The sequence below is a fragment of the Syngnathoides biaculeatus genome, chromosome 2, assembly GCF_019802595.1.
Source record: "Syngnathoides biaculeatus isolate LvHL_M chromosome 2, ASM1980259v1, whole genome shotgun sequence".
NCBI classification, from domain to species: domain Eukaryota; kingdom Metazoa; phylum Chordata; class Actinopteri; order Syngnathiformes; family Syngnathidae; genus Syngnathoides; species Syngnathoides biaculeatus.
In genome coordinates this window covers 30,967,193-30,994,061 of record NC_084641.1, presented here as the reverse complement: position 1 = coordinate 30,994,061, position 26,869 = coordinate 30,967,193, and the positions used below count along the sequence as shown (strand labels likewise).

At 48.2% G+C, this 26,869-nt stretch overlaps 1 protein-coding gene across 2 annotated transcripts in view; it reads right to left on the bottom strand.

Annotated features, from left to right (window-relative positions):
• The window catches only part of camta1a (calmodulin binding transcription activator 1a), a 193,907-nt gene that overhangs the window by 89,564 nt on the left and 77,474 nt on the right, over positions 1-26,869 (bottom strand). The window contains exon 1 of one of the 2 annotated variants that reach the window (XM_061847453.1): positions 23,765-24,576. The exons of the other annotated variant lie outside the window; for it this stretch is intronic. The gene's annotated coding sequence lies outside the window, so the exon portion shown is untranslated. Of the gene's footprint in view, positions 1-23,764; positions 24,577-26,869 lie in introns of those variants that run through there. 2 annotated transcript variants of the gene reach the window in all.

The following is a 26,869-nucleotide window of genomic DNA, read 5'->3' as shown; positions in this document are numbered from 1 at the left end:
GACCGGTTTGAGTCCGGCGCAGAAAGACAACACATCAGCCCACGTTTTGGCAATGTGTCAGGCACTTTCGGGGAATTGTGTCAGTGTTATGGAGCCGAAGGGAGGCGGCCCGTCTTTATTGCTCTTTAATCAGAGCAACGCAGGCTGGCGAAAGATCAATGATCTCGGAGTGTTAGCATTGACAAGGGCCTAGAGCTCCCAATCAAGGGCCCCTCTCCCACCTAATGTTACATTTAATGAGCCAATTAGTCCACAATGGCGTGGTCCGCATCTTAAACCGTTGTTTACGCTGCATTCATTATTAATATCTCATAGTTAGGTATGTATAAAATTAAAAGGAGAAGCGAGACCATTAGCTCCCCGTGGTGGATGCTTATTAAGATAGGACGCTTTGTTATCTGAGCGAGAGGTTTGTGGGTAATTGTTCACGGTGGGCAGGATGTGCTGGTTCAGTAGCAGAGTCGTGCGTGATTTATGCAACCTTGGAGATGTGGAATGTGTGCATGCGCGAGGGGCGGTGGGCTTTGAGAAATACATCCGGTGGCATCAGATCCAGTCTTTGCGCTGTTGTAAACACTGCCCTTTTTCTTGCCTTCCGCCCCCTAGCCTCTCGCCTCACTTCGTTATTTCTCTCTCCCTCCCTCCCACTTTTAATAGACACCACTGGGAGGGGGTATGCAAACGAGTGTTATCTCCCATTTTCTGTCATGGTGGCTCTTTTATGCAAGTACGGAAGCTCCAAATATGTTGCGGCCGTTTTTGGACACGACGACACTCTTAGCACAACGTCCGAGCCCACTTCTATGTTGTTGTTTTGAAAATGACAAGACCGTGTTTTCATGGAACCCGAGATAAATGTTTTTTGTTTTTGTTTTTTTTTTTCCCCCTAAAAGCACCACGAAGGGAGGTTCTTGGCGACTTTTGGTTGCTCCTCGAGGCAAAAGTTGATCACGTGTGTCAGAGCGCGATCAAGTGAAACATTCAAATCTTTTAGTCAACAGGAGAACGATAAAGTACCATTGCCAACTTTTCCACCGGATAAAATTCAACATAGGCTTTCTTGATCCAGCTGACAAATATTCTGTTGAGGGTGCCTCCGGGATCGCAGAGGAAGGTTCTGCGGTTTCGTCAACGTGAACGGAATACAATCTATTGGAGCCCCATTTTGCATTTGATGTGGAGCTTGCCAGCCTGAAGCAGGCCCAATCAGTGCAACCCTTTGCAGAAATTCATGAAATGAAATGATCAGCGAGCCCGTTTGCGATGAATCACCTGAAGGCAAACGCTTTGATTGATACCGGCCGAAAGGCATCATCATTAAATTAGGACACAAACTTGTTGAAGACTCATTTACATGGACTAACAAATGGCAACATTTGTAATAAAGTGCTCACCATCCACGCGTTCATTTCTCTTATTTTATTCCGCTGCTTTTTCGCCCCTCGCTGCCACTAAAATGCTGCATAATAACTCATAGGCAACAGCATGAAGGAAAGCGGGAAGCAATTGTGCTGAAGTCCCCACTTAAAATAGTCCTTGTGACAAGCACACTGCTTTAAATAAGTCCCTTGGCCTGTCTGGAGAGGAGTCTTAATCCCACTGGTGAGAGACTTCTCAACGGCAAGACCGTCGGCTGGAAGAAGATGCGCCACTTACGCGAGTTCGCGCCAGATCGGGCGGCTGCAAGCGGGAACGCACGTGGGCAAGTTGTAAGGTTACACAATGTAAAGGAGGAAAGATCTCCGTCCATTTTCAATGCCGCTCATCCCGGTTCGGCCCACGCGGGGGTGGAGCCTACCCCGGCTGACCACGCCCTCAACTGCTCGCCAGTCAGTTGCAGTGCACACACTTAATTGACTTCAAGTAAGATTTTTCACATTCCTCTACTTGACTTTTTTACTTTACAGATTTCTGTCAGCGCGCCACGGCGATTCCCAAGTAAAATGGAAAGTTTGGCAACGATACAGACATTTCCCATCAGAAGCGTCGTTACTTGTTGCTACGAGCTAACATTTTTTTATGTTGTTGTTGATGCAATTCCTCAACGGCCGAGCACAACATGGAAAAACATTCCTAGTCACGACTTTTCCTGCAGTGAGACAAGTGTGAGCAATTACGGAGTTTATGCAGAAGTGCTGCGCGTGCATTAAAGTTACGGCTTATTTCTTAATGACATCGTGTATTACTATTCTCGTCATGCAGTATTTTCTCTGCTGATATTAGCCAGAAAATGGAGAGTATGGCGAAACGAGTTCTCGACCACCACCAGCAGTGTAGGCCAAGCATGCAACTTGCAAAATAGAGACAGATCGGCAACAATTGTCATCAAATCAAACTTCACGACAGCGTCGCTTCAATAAAATGCCCAAAGTAGTTGAAATTGGGGTAAAAAAAAAAATAAAATAAAAAAATAAAAAAAAATAACACTTCATTCACAACTTCAGGTATGTACTTTGGGATGACTTCAAATACTTGGCGTCAACAATACAGAGCAACGGAGAGTGTGGGAAGGAAGTGAAGAAACGGGTCCAAGCGGGTTGGAACAGTTGGCAGAAGGTGACAGAAGAGTCTCGGCTAGGATGAAGAGGGACAACGTTTATCAAACAGCGGTGAGGCCGGCCATGATGGACGGATTAGAGACGGTGGCAGACCTGAAGCGACAACAGGAAGCAGAACTGGAGGTAGCAGAAATTAACATGCTGAGGTTCTCGCTCGGACAGGATTAGAAATGAGCTCGTGAGAGGGAGGGACAGCCAAACGTTGGAGGTTTTGCAGTCAAAAGGCTAGAGAGTGCAGACTTCCACGCTGTGGACACATTCAGCGTGCGAGAGAGTCCGACGATGGAGCTGGCAGGCAAAAGAGCGAGAGACAGGAAGACCAAAGAAAAGGTTAGAGAGGAAGATGCACGACTGAGGCTTAGATGGAAAAAGATGACACGCTGCGGCGACCCCTGACGGGACAAGCCGAGAGGAAAAGAAGAAGTTTTAGTATTTCAAGTAGGAAGTGTTTTTCTTTTAGTCCCTAAACTCAGAGAAATTGTGGCATCCAAAACTTCCTGTCCGACTTGGAAGGTGAAAAGAATTCATACCAAGCCAGTGAAGTCAACGTGGATTTTAGTTGTCATGAGCGTATTCTTAACCATGTTGCCGGGCTAACGTGGGCAACGTCGCTCTTGTGCCGACGGGCACATCTTCAAGTACGCCTTGAAGTCAACTTTCCACCGTTCGGGTCACGCTTGAGCTGAGGCCGAAACCAGCTGACTGAGCCGATCGCAGGGCACACACGGAACAACGCGCCATTCACACCGACGAGTTAGTCTTCGATTAAGCCAACCCCGACAAAACCTACGGAGAGAACGTGGCAAGTGCGCACGCAGGGAGGACCTCAGAAATGCTCCTCCGCAATGTCGCCTCAAGTAAATGAAAACATGGAAATACAATTAAATCCAATAGTAATGTAAAACTACTCGAAATGCAGGATTTTCTGTTCCGTAAAATATGACATCCTTTCATAAGCCGCCGCCCCCCCTGAAAAAAAAAAGGGCTCAAACAGGGTAAGGAATGGCTCCGATAATAGAGGCACAAAATGACTGACTTTCCGCCGACGTGATCTGACTTTGGACTTTCCGATCGTCAGAATCTGCAGAATTTCCAGCTACTGCCGTCGTCCCAAACAGCACACGCAAATATTTATGTTCCCCCCCGATAACAACGTGTCCAACACTCAGAGGGGACATTGTGCCTCTCCCTCCTCGCTTCTTTGTACCCGTCTCACCCCTTCCGCCACCCTATCACTCCCCCCCGCCCCCCTCTGTCACTCCCACCACTGCCGCTTCTCTACCTGGGGCTCTCGTTCTTTTATAGCAAATTGAACCTTTCACTCTGAAAGAAATAATTACTCTCCGGAGAGAAAGGGGACTGCCGTGGAATGCTGATATGACACACAATGTCACCTTGCCACTCAGGAGCTGCATGCTCAGCCAGCTCGGGGAAAGCTGTGCAAGATGGCGGGGGTTGGGGGGGCAGGATGTAGGAGGTCAGGGAGCAGGGAAGGTGAGGAGGGTCGAAGAATGAAAGTGAGGAGAAAAAGTAACAGTGGGAGTAAAAGGCAGCCGATGCATCCGGGAAAGGAAAAACAGAGAAGATGAGAGTGACAGCAGAAAAGGAACCACGGAGGAGGAGGAGAGGAGGAGGAGGAGGAGGAGGAGGAGGGGGGGGGCAGCGGGTAATACGCCATACGAACGAGGGAGCAAAGTACAATGGCAATGAAAATGAGAGCAGGGCAGGTGAAAAGTGGATGGAGTGGAAGAGATGAGATGAGGGAAAAAAAAAAAAAAGGAGAGGAGCTGATGTTTCGGGGTCAAAGAGCAGCCGGATCGCTCGCTTCGCTCCGCAAATGGATCCATCTTGTGTCAACTGCGGCAGCGACAACGGAGAGAGCCGCAACGTATTACCCATCATGCCTTGCGGTTAGGAGGCCAAACGACCCTCCGTGGACAGGAAAAGTTGGGGAGGGGACGGAGACGGTCACATTTACGGGACCACCGAGGATCTCCAACCGAGCCCGAAGATAAAATATTGTCAGAATCAGAATCAGCATCAGCATCGTTTGTCTCCGGCATCGGCGCCGCCCTGACACGACATTCATGTTGAAAAACAAACAAACAAACAAACAAACAAGAACGAAGAACAATCCGCATTCAATTAATAGGGAAATATTTCTTAGGAGAGTCACAGATGTGTGCGCGTTGCGGTTACGAGACTAAGCTCACGTATAGTGTCGTAAAATCAGCCCCCCCCCCCCCCCCAACTCCCTCCCGCCCGCAATTCGTTGTGATTTTATCTATTGCAGAGGCAGTGAATCAAAAGCACTTTTATGTACAAGCAACACCTGAAATCATTAAAACACAAACTAACATTATAAAAATGAAACATTCTAATGAGGCAATCCCACCAAAGTCCCACCAAAGAGGCGTCACGCGTTCCTCATCACCCCGCCAAACATTTGTCGGGCGCAAAGCTCGTGCTTTAAAATATGCTCACTATTATATTTCCTCACAAATTAAGATTATTGTTCCAGCCTCCCATTTTCTATGATTTTCCACACATTATCAATCAATTTAAAGCGGCGCAAATAGCCGGAGTACAAATCTATTCCATCAGCTCGTTGTAACATTTACTACATCTGAGATCTTTAAAAAAAAAAAAAAAAGAGGAAAAAAATGGTAAACGCAATCTGGACAGCATCATAAATAATTTTTTTAGCATATCAAACGAGCGACTGAATATGACGATGATGATGTGTCGAGTTGATGTCGACGCACGACGATTTATGATAGCAACGCGAGGTGCAATACCGACTTGATGTTGGTAACTCAGGCAAGATGGTGTGTGTGTTTTTTTTTTTTTTTTTTTTGGGGGGGGGGGGGGGATTCCACCCAACAGCGACGACATGCGCGTCGTCGTCGTTCATGTTTCTTGATGGTCGCCTGCTTACGGACGTGAGGGTTATTTTTATACCGTGTATTTGCTCAGGCCCTTTCTGAATCATGGCTAAATATTACTCAAGGTCACAACTCATTTGTCATGTGTGAGCTGAAGGAAGGGGCCCGTGCCCAAAGGCCGACATCCAATAATTACAAAAAAAAAAAAAAAAAAAAGCAGAACAATCGGAATGGCGAAGCCGCACACAGCACAGTAACGTCAACTATAAATCGCATACGGCAGAAGCAAAATGTCCTGCACGTTGATGTGATTTCATATTTATAATTTGAACTGCCTTGCTTGAACACTGGAAAAAAAAAAAAAAAAAAACCATTTGTCCCGACTTCTTCAAATCAGATTTCACCACCAATTATAATAATTGTGATTTTTCATCAGAAATTGTGGAAGTCCCCATCCAAATGACGTTTTATTTTCATGGGAAAAAAAAAAAAAAACAATTTTGTTGAAATCCACACTTTTGTTTGATCCATTCCTGGGTTTTCAATGAGTCCTGTTATGCGATCTCTGATTATTGAATCGCGCCGGCGTCATTCAAATCTTCTCCAGGCTGTGCGAAGCCCACACGAAGATTGTCCAATTTCTTTTTCCGTCTTGTCGGTTGGACGAAGTTGAGCGATTCTTTTCCCCCACTTGGATTCCGCTTTCAAGCGATTCTCAATTTGATTCTTTCGGGCTGGCTGGGTCCGAAAAAACAAAAACAAAAAAAAAAAAAAACAAAAAAAAAAAAAAAAAACGGAATGATTGAAAGAAAGGGTGTCCAAATTATGAACATCCAGCCAAAAATTAAACGGATTCCCGTCCTTACTCACCGGTGAGGCACAAAGTTAGCGTGGGTGATACTTTGAGACAAATTTTGACCCGATTCATTGTGACATAAAATTGCTCCAGTGAAGTTTTCGGGCTATATTTTTTTGTTTCCTCCCCGTAATTGTCTCTTTTGTTGGTTTGAAGACTGAAATAAATTGGAAAGTGCAGTACCTTGTTAGCGGCCTCAATGTTGGCACGGACGTACGCCGCTATTTTTTTGTTTCACTCACTCAAACGAGGTCACTGAAGAGGTGTCGTCGACGTTCGTCCGACGCTACACATGGCGAAAGCCTCCTTTGCGCAATATCGTCGCATTCCAAGTGTTGCACTGAGATCGTTCATTTTAGCAAAGTTAAGACGCTTGTTCTGGGGTGGCCAACTGTAGCCACCCAAACTGGGAACACAAAGGCTTAAATGTGAGCAATTCCCGGAGGACCTCAACGTTAGCCCCATTTCCAATTGTTTCTTGCTTCTCGGTGGCTAACCCTAACGATCGGCAACCAGCTATTCACACAAATGCCGTGTAACTATACAGTACTTTGTTACTTTTGGTCCTTTTACTCAAAAGAGTTCCAAGAAAATCAGATATACAATATGCGTGTGATCACGTTTTGAGTTGACAAAGCGCCAAAGAAGTAAACATCTTTTATTTCGAGAGCGTCATACAAGGAAACGGCACTGGTGGAATTCCCCATTTGCAGTATGAGGGACGGAAGAAGAGAAAAGCCACAGCGGGAACCATATCGGGCAGAAGCCGCCATCTTAGTTCCCGATGTTATGAATGCTAAAGGTGACGCAAATGTGAAGCTTTGGGGTACAAATCGTATCGCATCAAATCAGCGACGTCCACTAAAAAGGGATTCGCAAATCAAAAAGGGTCGCTGAACACTTCAGACAAACGTCAGACAGGACCAAGCCAAAACATCCATCGGGTCTCTGTATTTTTGATCCTGCGAGAAGGCGGACGTGAACGCTCGTGTCAGTTCAAATGGCGACAACCTCAAACCCGCAGAACGGTAGAACACGGGCGCCGCTCCCTTGGGACGACGCATCCAAATCTGGGTTTGCACTTTACGGCCAGGCGACAGTAAACTTTTGCGGCGCTCTGGCGCCACGACGCGCTCGCGGGCCAAAAAGGTCGTAAAATGCTGCAGCCCCGAGCACGCGTCTACGGCCCAGACGCTTCTATCTCGGGCCGAGACCTTTATCTTCCACCCCGGCACAGGCGGCGCACCTGCATGATGCTTTTAATTTTCTGCTCTGTGCTTCTCTGTTTTATAGGACTGTGCAAAGGTTGCAGACTGACTGGTTGACTCCCGGCCCGTCGGCGTGTTGTGGTTCGGAGGAAATCGGGGCCGCTGGCCAACTGGGGAAAAGGGCTCGCAAGGGGCTACGTTGCGCTATATCTTGACAACAAAATGTCATGGAATTCACACATTACTTGAATGAAATTCTTCGAAATACCATCAGTTGAAAAGTTACACTTTTAGCCGTCTTGCGTAGCCTACGATTTGCCGAACCGCAAAAATACACGCACGCGTTGTAGATTGGTTGGAATCACCACTAGGAGTCATGAATTATGACTCTTTCACACACACAAGCACAATTCTCAACACTTCAGTTTGTGATCAATTGAATGAATTGAATGCACAAAGGCAATCGAACAGTTGTGAGCAGGAGCAGGCAAATTTCAAAAAGAAAAAGCAGGAGCTACAATTTTTCGATGCTAGCAAAGGGCTTTGAGCATTCAAAATTTGAACGTGGACCCGAAAAGTCACACTCTTTACACAGTAGGATCTGCTCCTGATTGGAGACCGGCACAGGCAGCCAAGACCAGTTTTTTGTGCTTATCGAAGGCAGATTTTCAATGGCACATTTAAAGTGTTGAACTCTGTCTTTTTTTTCCTGATCCACTTTCTGTGAAAATGGGGCACGGAAGGCTGACAATGAGACTCAAAAGCAGACTTGGAACCATCTGCACACACAAAAAGGAAGTGCTGGGACCAATAAGCTGCATTACAGTGCGTGCGGCGCTGAGGCCTGTCACCGCATTGGTTGGAAAAACGGCACTTTATTGCATCAGGAGATTATCGAAGAAGTTGTGCGGAGCAGTCGGTCGACTCGACGTGCTCGCTGAAGTAAGAGGAACAATCCCGACGAACATCTCACACTGAACGACAAATTAAATTGCGACCGAAGTAGACCGGATCAAAAGTGCACGACATACGATTGACCCCTACTGTTTATTTTCCTGAAAAGTAACCAATCAATCGAACCTTTACGTGCACAAATCGTACTTGAAAAGCAACAGAAGGTGATTCACAAAACAAACGACGAAAGATACAAACCCGACAGCGCTCGCTGAGCCCCCGGGAAACCAAACACCCCCCCCCCCCCCCCCCGTGTACAAGTACGAACAGTAACGGTATGAAAGGATGATTAAATACGTAGCACGGCTTCTGAAACATGGCTGAGCACGCAGTGGAGTAAACTAGCGCCATCGCGGAGGGCTGTCGGCCACGGAAGCTGCGAGCGGATGGAAAAGACGGCGCCGGAACCGCACGAGGACTGCCCGGTCGAAGGGACGACTCGGGAACACGTGCAAAGCCTGAGGCCGAGTCCTCCTCCGCACAAAAACAAACAAACAAAGTCCTCATCAGTTAACTGCTAAGCTAAAAAGGTGGGTCTCAAGAAGCCTTTCTCAAGGTGCTCTGCGGCCCTGACGTCCTCCGGTAGGCAATTCTACCGACTAGGTCGGTAGCCTTGGAGCAACGCCTCGCCCTGGGTCTTTCGAGCGACTCTGGGTATTACGCAAGGGCCAGGATGGGAGGTACCCGAGGGTCCGTTCGAGTCCAGAAGGTCTGCTAGATGGTAGCGGCCAAAACCGTCAAGTGTTATGTTGTTTCATTAAAGAAGCTTAAAATGGATTCCGAAGCATACGGGAAGCCACTGCGGGGACAAAAAAAGATGACGTTTTTGAAAATGTGAGGATTCCATCTTTTTTGGTGAAAGTGCACGAGCCCTTCCGATTGCTCCGTTCCCACTGCAACGTCGCTCGGCAACACCAGCGGCCAACCGTCGGGATGACAACCGGTCGTCGAACCCCGCGCGGCACTGCAGTCGGTCTACGTTGCGTGTCTCGTATGCCATATTCGAATGTGAAAAGGCAGCCGCAGCCGGAACACCCAAAGACACCGGGACCAGTAACGCGTATTAAAGTGAAGCCCGGAGGACCGTCTCCCTCCGCATATAATGGCCGGAAAGGGCAAGCAGCTGCAGAGGTTGATTGTCTTTGAAAACATGAAATATTCCCACACAGAAAGTCGAAAGTGATTCAGGCGAGAGAGAAGACAAGAAGGATGAAAATCACGCCGGAAGACGCACTGTCGCACTCTGCCGTGCAACCGTCGCCCAACGAGCGCACATTTCCCACGACCTCCCATCTTTCTCGGCTGCCGTCTCGGTTGCGTTGCGAGGAGCCAAATGAAATCGTTACTTGGAATAGAAAGCTCTCGAGCTGCCTTTTTGCACGTGTAAATAGAAGACCGGGATGGACCGAAGAGCAACTCAATAAGGGTTTAAGAAGCACGGCCAAGACCGGTGCCGGCGGAGCTGCCGTCCTCCCGCGTTTCAGCCGTGCATGCATTTGAAGTTGAACTGGGCGAGCTACCGGGACAGGCCGCGGGAACCGAGCAACTTTTCCCCTCACAAGATGGACTGAATAGTGAGTAGTTTTTGCCCTGCGCAGGGAAACGCAACGCGATGCATGACGTCTCCCTCGGGAGCGCCAATAGTCCGCCGCTTAGCTGATCTTTGATAGATATTGCTTATAAACGAGGTGACTCGAGGCGACGGCCAAGTTCTGCAGTTTTATTACGCCTCGGAGCTACGGTGGCCTGTCTTTGGAGAGATAAGGTTGTACCCTTTTCATTTTGTATCCTCCGGACGATATTTTAAGCTGGCTTGTTAAGGGCAGGCGAGCCGAGCGCCGGAACAGAGTTTGATGCATGGCTTTACAACAGGAGTCGGGCCCATAACGCTCAAAGGCCGATCATTACTGACCTTAATAGCCCAGTCTGCATCTGGGCTTGATTGATCGTGCCTAGCAGGTTGTGAAATGCACCATCTGGAAGGAAGGAAGGTGAGATGGCCGCGCGGAGACGGTCGAGGGGTAGGGCGAGCGCAGAGGACGGCAAAAAGCATGATGATGATCTCACAGTGAAATTGATGGCCATATAGGGGCTGCCGTAGAAACCCGAGAAGCACCAAGAGGCCCGGCAAGCACCGTAAACACCGGCCCTGACATACAAATCAACACCGAGGCAGGCTATACGTCGGTGTATTCGATATTTATCTGAGGAGCTGCCGCTCGGTAACTCTTGTTTACTTACTATGCGCACTTGCAACAAAAGTCGAACAGAGCTCGGGTGAGGCAGCGGCACACGAGCGCGATATGCAAATGCGAGCCGTCGCGTTGTCTGCTTACGCTGCGCGTCGACGAAGGCTACGAGGGGAACAGAAGGTGATTAAGTCCGCGGCGTCCTACAAGTGTACACTGCTTTATATCACGGAGTCTGCATTATGTATGATGCTCAATCACCGCGCCGCTGCCAGAAACGATCGTAGGGCACTCGGTATACGCTGCCGCACGGCGCAGCTTCGACACCGTTTTGCCACGACGCGTGAATTACCCCGCTGAAAAAGAGCAAAAAACTGTACAGTATAAAAAGACGATCACCTGATTGGACAAAAAGCTACCCCTTTATATTTTTTCCCCAGCGCATCATCTCAGAAGCCGTGGATGATGTTGTACAGAGTTACACGCGCATGCTAACTGTATCAGTCGAACCGTCCGCGTGCAACGGGATTTCATTCTGATAAATATTTAAGTTGGCAGAACACCGGCAAGCAGCTGAAGCTCCCGAGAGCACGCCAAGTCCAAGTTCTCCATGACCGGACTTTCCTCTCAGTCTTTGGACCCACGTGGACAAATTGAAGCGATGGCAAGCCTCGGCGAGTCATTTCAAGCACGCGACTTGTGATTTTCTTTTGAAAGAAGACCAAACATAACGCACCTCGGGGTGCATTATGGAAAGCCATGAATACCGTGATCGGCACTGCGCAATTTCTTTGGGGCCAACTTTATGTGAGAGACATCTGCTCCGAATATGAAAAAGGGAGACTGATGTGAGTAAACAGAATGTATATGGCTGCTCCTGGGGGCGCTCATCCATTTTTTTTTTTTTTTTTTTTTTTTTTTGCCATCTATACAGTATAGAAGTGAACACCTCCAGTTTTATGACGAGATTGTTTGAAAGCGCGCAAATACCCGGATGGGATCCGGACGACAGAAGGGCCAGCTGGAACGGGGACTTGTGTCGCTGACTCGACACCTTTCTCATTTTATTAGCAAATCATCCGTGACAAACGGCGCCGGTGTTCGGCAAAGGTGACGCAGGCGCGATAAAAGTCGACGGCGGTCACCTCCGGCGCGGCAAACGTCGCACGGGGAATGGAACAAGTCGGCTGGCACAACAAATACACTCTGACTTTGTTTTTTTTTTTTAACGGAAACGTCACGCGTGTCCCGTTTTCCGACATGCCGACTTCGAACTCGACATTGTGACACGTCACGAAAGAGGCTGCTGAAATATGACCATAAATATTCAATGATGAGATTGAGCCACGGATTAATGTTAATGGCTCGTTTGTTTGTTTTTTCATTTTTTTTTTTTTTTTAACTTCGTTTTCTTAGCAGTATGAGTAATGATGAGATGTATTTATTAGGAAGGTGGATTGCGTTTGAGTAGCCACATATGCACAATCTAGGGGAAAGTGAAGTCCTAAAATTCAAATTGTGGGACCAAGGACCAAAAGCATTGAATTGGTATGTATTCCCATCAAATCCTAATTTGAAAAGGGAGGGTTATTGATACAGCTCGCGTATTGCACGTCACTAGATGATGGTTTAGTTTGATACTGTAAAGATAAACCCAATGTTGACCTGTAAAATTTGTTGTCAAGTTGACCAGAAGAGAGAATATTTAGCTCCCGTGTGTGCAGACAGATCGTTCAAAGTGTGAGTTCACTCGAGGTCTGAGGGCTTTTATCTTTGATCTCAAGTAGACTCGGCTATTGTAATGGTCATCTGACTGGGCTCCCCAAAAAAGAGCTTTAAACAGCTGCAGCTCGGGTTCTGAACAAACAAACAAACAAAGTGGTCTGAGCGTATAACTCCGATTCTAAAGTCTTTGCACTGGTTTCCAGTCAGTTTTAGAATAGATTTGAAATTTCTGCTACCGGTCTCTAACGGTTTAGGTCCTGAATACGTGGAAGAAATGCGAACGGAATAGAAAGCCAGTCGGGATCTGAGATCGACTGACTCGGGTCAGAGTCCAAAGCAAACACGGCGAAGCAGCTTGTAGCGATGATGCTGCCCAACAGAGGTGACGTCGGGCCCAAGTGTGAATGTTTTCAAATCCAGATGAAAAACTCTTCCTTTTCTCGTGCGTTTTAGAGTACGTCCACTTTTCGGTGATATTTCTTGCACTAAAAGCAGTTTTTATTTCTGTATTTGAATGCTTTTTAATCATGCAAAGCGCATTGAGTTACACCTTGTGCGTGAAATGCGCTCTACGAATACATTTGCTTTGCTTTGCTAAAAAGAGGAGGCGTCCCACAAGGGCTTTGCTCCTTTATTGTTCAGTGGCATCCCCGTGACATGGCAAAAGTGGAGCGCCACGCAGAATCCAAAGGCAGCTGCGCTCGAGAGAGCACTTGAGCTGGAGGACTCCGCTCCATAATTCCCTGCAGCTGATATTAGTGACGGAGGACCCCGCCGGTCCCGGATTGAGCCAAGGGCTGCGGCTCCAAAAGACTAACCCGAGCCTCAGTCGCATACCGTAAATTGCAATTGTATTGTATGCAATGTGCAAAAGAAATTCTGTGAAGATTGTGTCTGCTTTTGATTTAAAAAAAAAAAAACAAACCAAAAATCAATCAATCAATGGAGGTAGTTTTGTTTTCCCAATCAAAAGGCAAAAGAAATTCTGTGAAGATTGTGTCTGCTTTTGTGCCTTTGTGCGATGAAAAGCCGAGGTGTCGGAAAGGAATGGTTCCGGAAGCATCAAAAGTTGAACGGGAAGAGTTCCGGCAGACCCGAAGCCACACGAGAGACACCTCGGACAGCTGTGAGACGAGCGCTCGCAGGAAAAGGCGGAACTGTGTCCACATCGCTAAGTAGCCGTCGGAGCTGTGAAGAGAAGCCTCGAAGAGGGAAGTGCTGCGAGTGAGAAGAAATGTTCAAAATAGTCTCGAGTACACATCCGCGACATGTAAAGTGTGAAGGGAAAAGTCAAACGGGGCCGTTCCGCACAATCGCTGCCCTTTGCGTCCTCGGAATGTTCAAATGGATGATTGCCAGATAGGATTGATTCAGTGGCAAAGAAATCTCTCTCTTCAGCACATCATATTTCAGAAAAATCCTTTCGAATATTCATCTAAACTACCTTGAACACTGGAAAAATGGCATTGGTTGGGTTTCATAAGATTTGACTTCAAGCAAAGTGTAATCATGTCAATCCTTGAGAAATGTCGTTCTTTTCTATTCCGAGTTTCCTTGACTTAAAAAAAGAAAAAAAGAAAATTGACTTAAAAGTCACGCCGCAGTCGTGCTTCTTTTTTCAGTGAGTTCATTCAGTCTTACCCACTGAAAATTGTGATTTTATTGATTTTTTTCCCTGTTGTATCGTAACGCTATTGCAACTCGAACTGGGTAGTTAAAATCTTGGCACAGTCCCAGTTCCTACTTAATTATTTTTTTCAACGTTATTTATTGATGTTAACTCTGGAATGTACTTAGTGTCGCCGTAGGGTTAGCGTAAATGTCACGTGTCTAGTTTTGTGCTAAAAACCCAAATGTGGGGTTTCAGCGCAGGACAACAATGGCAAATACAGTTGCCTGAGAAGGACCCACCCGTGCATTAGTATTCGGAGTAGTTCAACGTGTCTACTATCGGCATTTTCTTGTTGCAAAAAAAGACAAATTGTCCCTGCGACTGACCAGCGAGAATTTCGGGGGTCAGTCCATCTTTCGGTCAAAGTCAGCTTGGGATAGGCCACAGCGCCGCGTCACGGTCGGAAATGCGCAATTTTGAGAGTTACGGGCACACGGCACCGATTCAGCGGGATGGCCCGAATAGAATTCCATAAGTGCTTGGAGTCCTGCTTCCAAAAGGCAACAAGACCTTCCCCACTTCATCTAGTCGCATCTCCGACAAGTACCTCCAGTATATTTCACAGCCCTTTGTGAGATTGGACCGAACCGCCACAGTTAAGGCAGTTCAGCGCGGGGGCGAGTTCGCTTTTGGAGGCGGGCCTGCCGTTTTCCAAAGCGGACGGCAAAAGCCAAAGCCCGGTTTTTTCCCTTTGGTTACAGAAAGCAGATTAATTAGTCTGAGTGAGAGCGGTGAGATGCTGAAGACGGGAGCGAAAGTTCCATTCCTCAGGCCGCCACTACGGGGTTCATTCACGAGTTACGAGTCGGTTTCACCAGTGTCGTGAAAGACGAATAAATCCTCCAAACAGCCTGTGAAAAAAATACAACTTGAGCCTTTTGACGGGGACGGCAGACGGGAGACTCAGACATTGGTGGCTGCGACCGTTTGAAAGGAAAATCAACGGCAGGTTGAAGAAACGACAAGAAACTGTATAAGAAAGCAGATGTCCTTATTTTGCCATCGGCTTTTATCAGCAATTCTTCAATTATTTTTCAAGTCGATATTTTCTTCTTAAGAGGCTTAGCGAACGGTGGGTTAAGGACCACGCAACATAGCCTCACCGGGACCCAAACGACAGCCCCTCACTCCTCGTGAGCAAAGAGGCGACGTGAAGGTTAACTCGCTTAAGCAAGCAAACGTCTGCTCCCGGTGGAAGCTGAGCAGGAAAGGGGCCGTCGGCTTTGACGTGAAGAAATTCAAAGGGCCCGCTGAGTCGACTTGGACGATAACGGGACTTTTATTAGTGCGGTCGGTTTTTCGAGCTTGTTTATTATACGCCTGACTGGTGCGGCGGCCCCAGCAGAGCGCAAGTGTTGGGGATTAACATGTCACGGCAGTCATTTTGACACATTCGCTCGTCAGCCGAGCTTTCGTCTAACACCTGTCCTGGAGCGCACCTGTTCTCGTTCCACCCGTGCCGTGCCGCTGTTTACGCCTGCCTGTCCGATACCCTCGGCGAGGGGGAAAGAATGACACGCTTGTACAAAAAGAGAAATTAGCGGAAAGAGTGAGATGCAAAAAGCGGCCCTTTCTTGCCGGGGTGGAGAAATGGCAACGCCCGATCACGCTTAGCGTGGCCGCCGTGGTGTCAAAGTAACACTGATGCATGCCCTGACCTTACATGTAATGCCAAACTTCATCTGCACGAGTGGTATAAATGAAGTAGGGCCGCTGCCGACGTGTCGCCCCGACTTATAAAGACAAATCCACAGTCGCTCCGAGCTGCGCACACGTATTCATAAAAGTCAGAGAGACGCCTCGACCGTGTGAAATGACCGACATTAGAGGCTGACTGGGAAAATACATCCTTATCCTGTCTGCTGTCCGTTATTACGCGGGATAAAATGCGAGGTGAAAAATAATGCTGACAACAGTAAAAAAAAAAAAAAAAAAAAAAAAGGCAGGTTGAGAGAGTACACGCACTTTAACTTGCGTCAATCAATTCCGTTTTCTGCCCTTCCAATGTGTTCTTCTTTCACAATGAATCACCAAAAAAAAAAAAAAAAAAAAAATGCATTCCTGCTCTGCAACCTCTCTGGAATAAAAATATCCATCAGCTCATCCAAACATTTTTGTATCCCATTTGTCTTGCTTATTTATTTCTTGGAGTGGTCTGCATTTTGGGTGCCTTGAGATACACCAGTTTAATCCTTTCCGGCGCCACGCTCGGAACTCGACGCTTTTTCTCTCTGAAATGAATTGAAATTCCATAAATGTGTCCCGGGCTAAATTAACAGAAAAAAAAAAAGGCAAAAATGATTTCAGGCGCGAGGAACAAACACAGAAACAGAAACTCGAGTGCGTCTCATGTTTAGTTACAGAAAGAGTCAACTTCAAGCGGGAGTTGCATTAAACAATTTAAAAGATGTTTTTTTTTTTTGAAGGATTGTTCACTAGTTGCCAAAGTGATGCTTGTTGCGGTGATTCCCAAACAGTGTGCCAGACGGGCGACATTATTGTGCCGTGAGCCCTCTTCAGGTGTGCCAATTTTATGGAATTGCTAAAAAAAAAAAACCCTTCATTTCCAAGAAATAATGTATCTTTATTCATCTATTTATGCCAGTGAGGCACAATGACAGACAAAACAAACAAAAAAAAAAATCTTCTTCTGTTAGATGGCAGGAAGTACATACAGTAATTCATTGATCCATTTTTGGTGATTTTTGGTACTTTTGTTGGCGTGCCGTGAGATTTTTCAATAATTGTAAAATATGTGCCTTGGCTCTATCAAGGTTGTAAATCACTGGCTTATTGTGAAGTGCGTTGACTGTCACCAGAAAGCAAAAAAAAAAAAAAAGAAAACATTGTCTGACTGACGGCTCGTATCTGGAAAAACTCTCGAGTCGGGTTTTTTTTTTTGTATCTCAAGACAGCGATGCGTGTATCCGTCTTTCCACCCCAAATCATCCCACTACTAAAACCGTAATCCCCTCTCAGGTTCGGAAGTTCCAATCCATGAATAGACATTTTTCTATCCATCTCACCATCATCTACTAACGTTCCCTCCCCAGATGAGGATGGGGGCCGAGTGCCACCTGTCAACGGTCGATTATACAGGACTGACACATCCGGTGCAGAACGACGACCGTTCAACGTGCACATTCACACCTCAGACAATGAAGCGCGATCAATGGACTTTTGGACTGGGGGGTTGTGAAACCTCTGAAAGAGTTTTCAGCCAAAATGACATCAAAGTCTCTTTTTCAGGAACGGATCCCACATGGCTTTGTTTACTTGTTGCGTCGTGCATTGTGGCACATCCTCAGCATGTGTGAGAGTATTTGACAAAGATTTGTGGGAATGTTGTTGAAAGCTCGCACAGCTTTATTGGAAAATCCCAGCTTGGCACGTGTAAATCAACTTGTCACCGCCACCGGTCGCAGCTTTCGCGACAGATGTCCTGACAAACGGGATAAGCGAGGCCCTGTCAGGTTAGCCGCAGTCGATTCATACTTGGCTGCTTTTATTGGCGTGCGGTTCAAATATTGAACTGCGTGCCATTGATCACTGCGTGTTTCGGAGCAGGGGGGGAGGGGGGGGGGCCGCCGCGTTTGACAAGAGCCCGACGCACACTTGATAGATGATTGGGACGTTGGTGAGCGGCGGTGGGCGGTGTCCGACGTGCCGTCCGCACATACATCCCGTCCTCCCTCCCACCAGCCTTTCGCCCCCACCCCGTCTCCACCTGCCCTCTGTCCATCCTTTGATTAATGTCGCCGGCCGAGCCGATGACAATGATGGTCATAATTAATCAAGCGTTTTTTTTTTTTTTTTTTTTTTGAATTTCTTTATTTTCGTGCATCTCCATGGTGACCTGAAAAAGACAAGCGCAGCTCCTTTCCCTGGCCCCCTCCCCTCCCCGCCGCCGCCGCCGCGTCTCAGTGACAGGTCTGAACCTCGGCCCCGGCAAAAAAGAGCGATGCATTATCCTGTCATCGCCACTTCTATTTTTATCGCGCCGTCCATCACTATCACTTACTCTCTTGCACCCCCACTTTCATCTTCTGAGAGTTTTCTTAGCTGCCCCACATTATCCCGCTGGAGCAGCGCTTCCTATGCAAATGGCTGCGAGTCAAAGAAGCAGCCCCGGCGACGGTGAAAAACTAACATCGGATTGCAAGACATCCGCTGGAGCAGCCTCACCCCCCCCCCCCCCCAAAAAAAAAAAAAAAAAAAAACTTCTGGCAACGTCTCTGCCTCCCTTCTTTTTGGGAAAAAAAAAGTGGGGAGGGGGGGGGGATTTCTCTGAGCCGCCTCTCACAGAAATCTCAAATATATTCAGCAGTAGAATGATATTTGAAATTCCTCAGTGGGCGCCAGGTAACGGTAGCCTCGGGCGGTGGAAAAGTTTTTTTTTGTTTCACCTGCTCTTTATTTCCCCCGGTGAGGAGGATGCAAAGCTCTTTTGCCCAGCTGACGTGCCAGGCATGTTTAAAAACAAAACAAAAAAAAACAAAAAATCCTCCCTGAGCTCCTCGCTGCACATTGAATGCAGTCTGTCTTCATGTCCAAGGAACTAAGGAGCTAAACGGCGGCATTGAAGGTGCTCCCGTCTCGCACAATGTGTTTATCCCGACTCCCCAATCGGCTTCCTCGTAACACATATAAACACCGCCTGTCATGGTTTGCTTCCCATCCAAAGACGAGCACCTGACGTGAGAGCAAAAGGCTTCCTTCCTTCTTGAGATTTCCACTCCGGCTTGTTTGGCACACTGCGACGTGGTTCTGATCTCAGTCAGTATTTTGGGTTATTTCGTCACAGTTCAGCAAATGCCGCTTTTCCGTCTGTGCCAGGCAAAACGCGCCCACGGAAGATCCCACTATAGACGCGAGCGCGCATGACATCATCAGAGCTCCCCCCACGCATATCGCAAACAAAGGGAGCCCTATTTTTTGCCCCCCCCCCCCCCACACACCAAAATATATTCTCCGGTTGCATAAGACTTGGGGTATTTTCTACTTCTTGCCGCGTTTGCTCTCATTCCAAGACGTCTGGGTGTTTTGCCAAACAGGTGAATTCATTGTGCATCGCTTGGAAGGCTCGACGCGAGCACTGAATACACTCCGGATATACTAAAAACGCACAATTGATCCATCTTGAGCCAGAAGTGCACTCTGGCGATTAACAGACGCTCTTCTTCTCTCTTTAAGTACTAGAACCTTTTATGACCTGGTTCAAATTTTGGAAGTAAGTTTGGATCGTTCTCTGACACAAACGGGCCACCTTCAATTGTTTCAGTGAATGAACCATTGGACTATTGACCGAGTGTCAAACTATACAGGGGACTTTTCCAAATATGACGACCTGGGGCATCTTCCCCTGTCCTGCCAACTGTCCTCACATCTTCCCTCTATTAACCTTCTCCGAGGTCTTCCTTTGCTTTGTCAAAAACTCAAGCGGCGCCTCTCCCAGTTGCTTCTGTGCACTCCACAGGGAAGACGACTGGCTTTCCATTTTACGCCCTCTCTTTACTAATACGTGACATATTTCATCTCTGTCCTTAATCGGCCTAAGCCGCTGCACATTCTTCCCACCTCTACCTTCATCTATCCGGCCCACCTGTAACGTTCGTTCTCTCCTTTTTTATAGTCCAACCGTCGTTTTGGCCTTTGCCACCTCCGGGAACGACGCCATCTTGTATTCTCGGCTCTCCTCCTCCGCGAAAGAAAGTAAAAGAGCGGCTCATTATCGCGGAGGCACGCATCCAAATGACGGGAACATGCAATTCTTAACCTTGCACTTCTGCCGGGCATCCTTTGGCTAGATGAAGGCAGGGAGGAAATATTGACACGGGATGTCTTCAGATTATATTCTCGCGACTAAATCAATACACAGATAGTTGATCTCTTCGGTCTGGATGGACGGAGCCATTGTCAAGGTCAAGCAGGAAGGCACTTAGGCACACAATTTGCCAGCACGTCTCTCTATCTGCTTCCTCCCGCAACCTTGAGGAAACGATTAGCGCTAAAGTCGGCTCCCACGCCACGGGAGAGCCCTTCCTCGTAAAATCCCAGGCTCTGCGGTAGAACAAGGGAGCCTGGGAGAGGGGAACCGGAGGGACGGAGGAAATACCGGCCTCGTCTTTTTTTAACGGGACAAATTGAAGCCACGGCGGAACGGGTCATAAAAGAGGAAATAATGAATTCAATGATACTTGTTAGCGTTTAGGGGCTGCCGCCGCCGCCGCCGCCGCCGGTGAGATGTGCTGAGTGGGCAATGCAAAGGCGCGTGCACAACAGCGGGCACGGGCTGACGACTCTGCTGCTGGTGGCGCAGAGCTTAGCCGAGGGCTGCGATGCGAGTGCGCTCGCCGCGTGAGCCCGGAGGAGCAGTTTAGACCTCAACAGGGCCTTCATTAGCAAATGAATGACTCTTAATTGGCCTGGAAAAATACACAGGCTGCTTGTTGATTAGAAGGGCTTTTTCCCCTGCTTGCATCTGCACACAAGTACCGCGTGCCGGCTCCGAGGGACGCTTCGGTGCACTCCAAACCGTTGTCGGAATAACAGACATGCTAGGGCTGAAAAAAAAGCAGGACTCGAACGTGGGTTCTGCAGCGTGCTCTCAGTCTCTAGCCGATCTCCACTCATTCTAACTGCCAACACTTCTTTTTCCACTCTTTCCATCCACTCTGTGCCGTGGCATCGTTAACGCCTGGGGGGAGGGGCACAGACAAGTCCCGCAAGGAGAGACGCCACAAACGCCATCCTAAAAGTACAAAAGAGCCTCCTCAGATGATTTCGGCCCAGTTCAAACGCAATACACAGAAGCGCAGAGACTTTGCACAGAGGTGCATGGGTGAGGATTTCAAAAAAAAAAAAAAAAAAGGCAATAGTGAACATTGGAAACATTCGAAAAGCACACAAAAGAGAAAAGGACACGTTACAAGCACGAGGCAGCGCCTTTATATGCCCTTAAAGTTGGCGTCTCCTCTATGGCTGGGCCCCTGGTGCCAATCACCCGCTGCCAGCCTGCCAATTAAAGCCCTGATTAAAACAGACAAAGTGTCTCCAAATGAAGAAAGAGCTGCTGGAGGTCTAAACCGCTGAAGCCTGTCGATTACCCCGCCGGAGCAGAGTGGTGGTGGTGGTGGTGGTGGGGGGGGGGGAGCACGAATAACATGCAAATAAGGAGGATGGGGGTGGGGGTGGGGGGGTCAGATGGATTTGCTGAGCATGGTAAAGTTAGTTTAGTTTCCACCTCCAACTATGATCATTTCCTCTTCCTCGGCGTGCATTTTGGAAAGCACTAAACAAAAAACAACAGTGACGTGGTGGACACAAAAATGAAAGGATATTACATCAAGAATGTTCGGGCCATGCTTGAGTAGTCAAAGCAATTTCTTTTCTTAATTACAAGGAAATATGTCAACAAAAACACAGGAAACAAGACGGTACAAGGAGGCTCCTGCAGTTATAACGCCGCATTAAATCGTTCATTGCGAGCCTCCCGTCGTGAAATATCAACGGTGGAAAAATACGGACAGACATCGCTTAGAAAATACACCTTGTGAACTTTTTACTGTGTTGTTTCAGGCTGCACGCCAGCTGTTTTGTTTCACAAAAGACAAGTGCTTAATGAATCCATCTGGAAAATGTTTGCAAAGGAGGGGCGCTTTCCGGGGGTGCAACACAAAAGCACGACGCCACTGGACAAAAAGTTTCATCAGTCGCGTTCCTCCAGGACCAATAAGATCACCAACAAAAAGAAGTAAAGCGCATAACTCAAGCTTAAAAGATATTGACTGAAAACATACAGAGATGAGGAACTTTGTAGTACTCAGTTCTGGAGCGATGGCGTGCAATTGTTTTTTCGTTTTTTTTTTTTTTCAATTCAGCTTTCCTGATTTTTCTGGCCACGGTTGAGACGGGGACCAGTGTTGCCCTTGGATCCCTGGCATGATCCGCTCTTAAGATGCTTTTCCCACTTGCTCGATTGCTCCTACAGACACGGACAAAACGTAAGTCGAGCTGGGCGCTAGTTGGAGCAACGTGTCAACGCGTTCCACGTTTATGGAAAGCACAAAAACAAGGACGTGTGCACTTTGTGCTGCGTAGGGTTGCGCGCGCGCACGCTAAATCACGACAATGGAAGAAGGAAAACAGCATTTCCAAGGGAAGAAGGTTTCTTTTCAAGTGTTCTGTTCTGTATTGACAGCACATGCTTTGACATCAAATTAAACGGGAACCTCGTGAAAACCGGTTGAGAAATTAGCAAGGCGTTTGAGGGGAACGTTGCCCTTACCAACATGGCCGACACACAGGCACGTCCCACCTACGGCATGCTAGCACGTCGTGTACATCTCTTCAAGTGTGCATATTGCTGTTTGTGCTCTGAAATCACTCCGCCAGGCCCCCGTATTTGACGCGGCACCCGACGCCACAGCGACGCCTCTCTGGAGTCGCGCATTTCAGGCGGATGCGCGGCGCCGTGACGGCAAACGGCCGCCTGGAGCAAAGCCGTGTGGCCTGACGCGGCGTTCCGCGCTCAAGGCCTCGCACGTACATAATGGATGGCTTCATCGAAGGCGGGCCTTACGCTTCGGCAGGTGTATCGCATGCGCATGTAAAAATATGAGTCGGTCCAATCCGCCGCGTCACGATCATGTATTAAAGTTATGAGGTAGGAGGTCAGTGATTGGCTGGCCATCGTCCCAGAGAACGACTCGAGCTTGACCCGAATGAAAACATCTGGTTTCAGAAAATGGGACCTTTCTTTTTATTGCAAAATAGAAGCTCCGTCAGCCTCATCCACCACGACTATATTTCTATTAAGACTACGCTCAAATCGTAGGTTCTTATGATTTGATCAGAATCAGCTTTAATAAATCCCTCATTCAGAGTCCTTCAGTTTAATCAGTCAATGAATCATTCGCAGATGTACTGCTTCGTGTGTGACTTTTCCGTGCAACGTTTCAACGTTCTACTGACGTAGACAAAGTACAAACGTACGAGTTCGAATCTACAGATGACACGTAGGAGAAAGCCGAGTCAAATGCGCCTTCGTCGTGCTCGTGACCAAATCAAGCGAGACACACGCCGATGGCGGCCCGAGCAGGTCGGCCCTGGCAGTCATTAAATGCGCACAAAATGTAAATGGGTTGCTTGAATGGGACAATATTTGTCAGCTCATGAATCTCCTTTCAACAGTGTGAATAAAAAGCGTAAAACTGCATCGTTGCAGCCGGAGCCCATTTCACCTCCATCTCAGATAAATGTCACATTTCCTCATCACACGAGGAGAAATGAAAGAGGAAAAAAAAAAAAAAAAAAAAAAAAATGCTGGTGGTCACTGACTTTGAGGGCATAATACCTCCCTCCACAAAATATATACATAAAGAGAAGAAGATGGATCTGGCAAAATCGAATCAGATTGTTCCACTCTGGACGTCACTTCAAAAAATATACGGGACAATAAAAGTGAAGAATTGCTCGTGTTATTAAGACATGAATCAGAATGAAAACACTTGTGAATTCGTTGGCATGTTTGGTTTTTCCACCCAAGTACGGAGCTGAATCTTTCAATGCCGGATGGATAAAGAACAAGCTGAAGTGTGCAAACGCACAAGGAATAGATGTACATATTCGATTAATGCAGTCGTCGAAAACAAATTGCAGGGGAGGTGAAACTCTCCTGAATTGATTCAAATGATCGTTTCTTTAGGCGATTCCTACCTTGCAAGCTTGACTGCATTATGGAAACTTTGTGACGGGAGAAAAATGATTCATGTGATCCCTTTTTGCCCTGCCCCGGTTCATTTGGACCAATCAGCTCCTTCCAGCCACTCGTTGTCTCGCCACTTTTCTGGTTTCTTCCAGTTCTTGTCAGTCCGTCGTTTGTTGATGTCAGCTTCCCGTCAGTTGTACCACCGCTCGTGTTTTGTTTTCCAGTTGTAGGTCTATACGGGTTTTTCCTCTCTGACGTTGGTTAGTCGCCTTTTCTCGGAAATGAAATATCATTTTGAGACTCCTGCAGTCCTTCCCGCCTCGCCTCCCCGCTTCCTCCGTTTTTTTTTTTTTTTGCCTCGCTTTCACCAACTCCAACCGTGACAGAAACGCCTCATTACACAGAGATGGCGACAGAGTAACTATTTCCCCCAGCCGCGCTAGAAAACGCAGTTAAAGGACAAACGGCAGTCTGGGACGGAGCGGCCAGTTCGACGGTCATCTGATAAGAAAAAAAACTTGCCCGATCCCACCGCTCGCAATATCTTTGTGACCCTCTTTTGCTTTCTGTCCTTCTCCCGCTTTCAAAACGGCCAAGAAGAGAGAAAGCATTTGCCGCAATGTTTTGTAAAATGCATCAAAAACTAGTTGAAAAAGCAGAAGGGTGACGAAATGAAGGAAGGGGATCCCCCCATTTTTTTTTTTCCAGACCAAGCGCACCCCTCAAGGGGCACATATTAAAGTGCGTGTGAGGCAGACCCTCACCCTTTACTACTCCATCATCCTTTTCAGTGGGGAAGCTGTCACTGTGAATATTTTATGGGCCAAGCAAGAGTCTAAGCATGTGTAAGCTCCTGGGGGAGTCCCACGCGGCCCTCGCCCCCCCCCCCCCCACCTCAGATGTGCGCCGTCGCTGGCGTGCCGTGCGTTTGGATCACGCGTTGCACACGCAAGCGCCGTGTCCCCCGAAGAGCGAGGCTGAGTGGCCGTCGCACGAGCTGCCGTAGCTTCCGCGTCCCTGTGAGGGAAGCGCATTAGCTTCCGTTCTCTCGCCGCCAAGCTTCGGCAGACACGACGCTAAAAGCTGGAGATTGCGCCACGTGAAAAAGCTGCGGCAAAACAAAAGGTGCCCTTTTCGTCTTTTCAGCGTCTAGCAGACGCGCCAGCCACGATGTGCCATTCCTCACCGTGCAGAGTGCAAAAGTGTGCAGAGGGAAACGGACAAAGAGGCCGCAGGAGCACACCAGCAAAAGCGCGCAATGAATCTTGCGGCTTGCTGGGCGCCACTTTGCTGACGGTGACCCGCGGGCGCCGAAGCGGCGGCAGTCCATTGTGTCGCCGGGGGAACGGAACGGAACACGCCGCATTTCCCAAGAGGAGCCGCTTCTCACTGGGCTCCCGCATTGCCGCCGACGTCCGCCCTCCCTTCTGTGGCGTCTCGGGGTAAAAATGGGGCCCGCGACGGCCCACTTAATGCACTCCCTTGGCTACTTCGACCCGGTCGCCCTTCCAAAGAAGGACGCGGTCAACCGGAACCGTGGGACGCTTGGGTACATACACAACGTGTCGTCTGTTGCACTTCAGACAAAACAAACATACCGCTGGCAGGACTAGTCCCAAAATGGCTGCTATTGAGGCATCTTAATTCCATCACGCCTCACTCAAAACGATCGAGTGCAAGTTTGAGACTCACCAAAACGATTTCATCCAAGACTCATTTCATCGTTCAGATGACCAATCAGTTTAAGGGATGAGTTGATGTGCAAAGAGAATGCGATGCTTGCGATTGCATCCATCCATGCATTTTCTTAGCCGCTTATCCTCACAAGGGTCGTAGGAGTGCTGGAGCCTATGCCAACTGTCGACAGGCAGGAAGGGGGGCCGGGGGAGGGGGGGGGGGTACACCCTGAACTGGTCACCAGCCAATCGCAGGCCACATGGAAACAGACAAGAGCCGCACTCACAATCACACCGACGGGGCAATTTACAGCGTCCAATCAATGTTGCGTGTTTTTGGGGTGGGGGAGGAAAATGGAGTGCAGGCACGGGGAGGACATGCAAACTCCACACGGGCGGGTCCGGGATTGAACCCGGGACCTCAGAACTGTGAGGCCAACGCTTTCCAGCTGATCCACTGTTCCGCCTGCTTGCGATTCCCCACGATTGAAAAATATCTATGCAGCATATTTTTATGACGTTGTCATTTGGGTTTTCAGTTGTCAATGCCTAAACAATGAACATCGAGGTACCACACATTCTCCTGCCATTTTTTTTGGGGGGGGTGCGGGGGAATCAGAATCTGAATCAGTTTGGTATACAAAGCGCTGGATGCAATTTTCAGACCATATTTTGTCACCTCACTTTTTTCAAATTTCTGAGAAAAGAGAACATGTTGCCATTCATTCATTCATCTTCCGTTACGCTAATCCTCACGAGCGTCGCAGGCTTATCCCAGCTAACTTCAGGCGAGAGACGGGGTCCACCCTGAACTGGTCGATCAGCCAATCGCAGGACACAGAGACGCATCAACAACCACTGGTGGAGTCGTCAAGTAACCCAGCAGACACTTTTTTGGGGATGAGGGAGGAAAGCGGAGAAAAGCCACCACACGTGCGGACTCCACACAGGCGGGGTCGGGATTTGAACCCCGGTCCTCAGAGCTGTGGGGCGGACACCCCACCGTGGCGCCCTTATGCACCTGAATTTCCTCTTCCTCTAAAGGTGAACGTCGTGTTTACGTGCTGCACCAGAAAAACAGAAGGACGGCAACGCGTGTTCCACTGAATGTTTATCTGCAGGGAACGCAAGGGACACGAGACCCTTGAGGTTGACGGGACGGCGGCGGGGGTCGGACACCAGCGAGGAGAAGCGCCCGGCGGTGGACGCCTTGGACTTAAAGCGCCTTGACAGGTAGGCACCTCTTCTTGTGCGGCACGAAGCGCCGCATCTGGCTAATTTCCCGCCAAAACAGCAGACGACGCACACGTGAACGCGTGCGTGCGTGCGTGCGTACGTGCGCCATTATGCTTTTGTTGATGCTGGAATTATGAGAGAAGTGCAAAAAAAAAAAAAGAGGCGTAAGGGCGGTGACTGTTCAGCGTAGACTGCCATCTT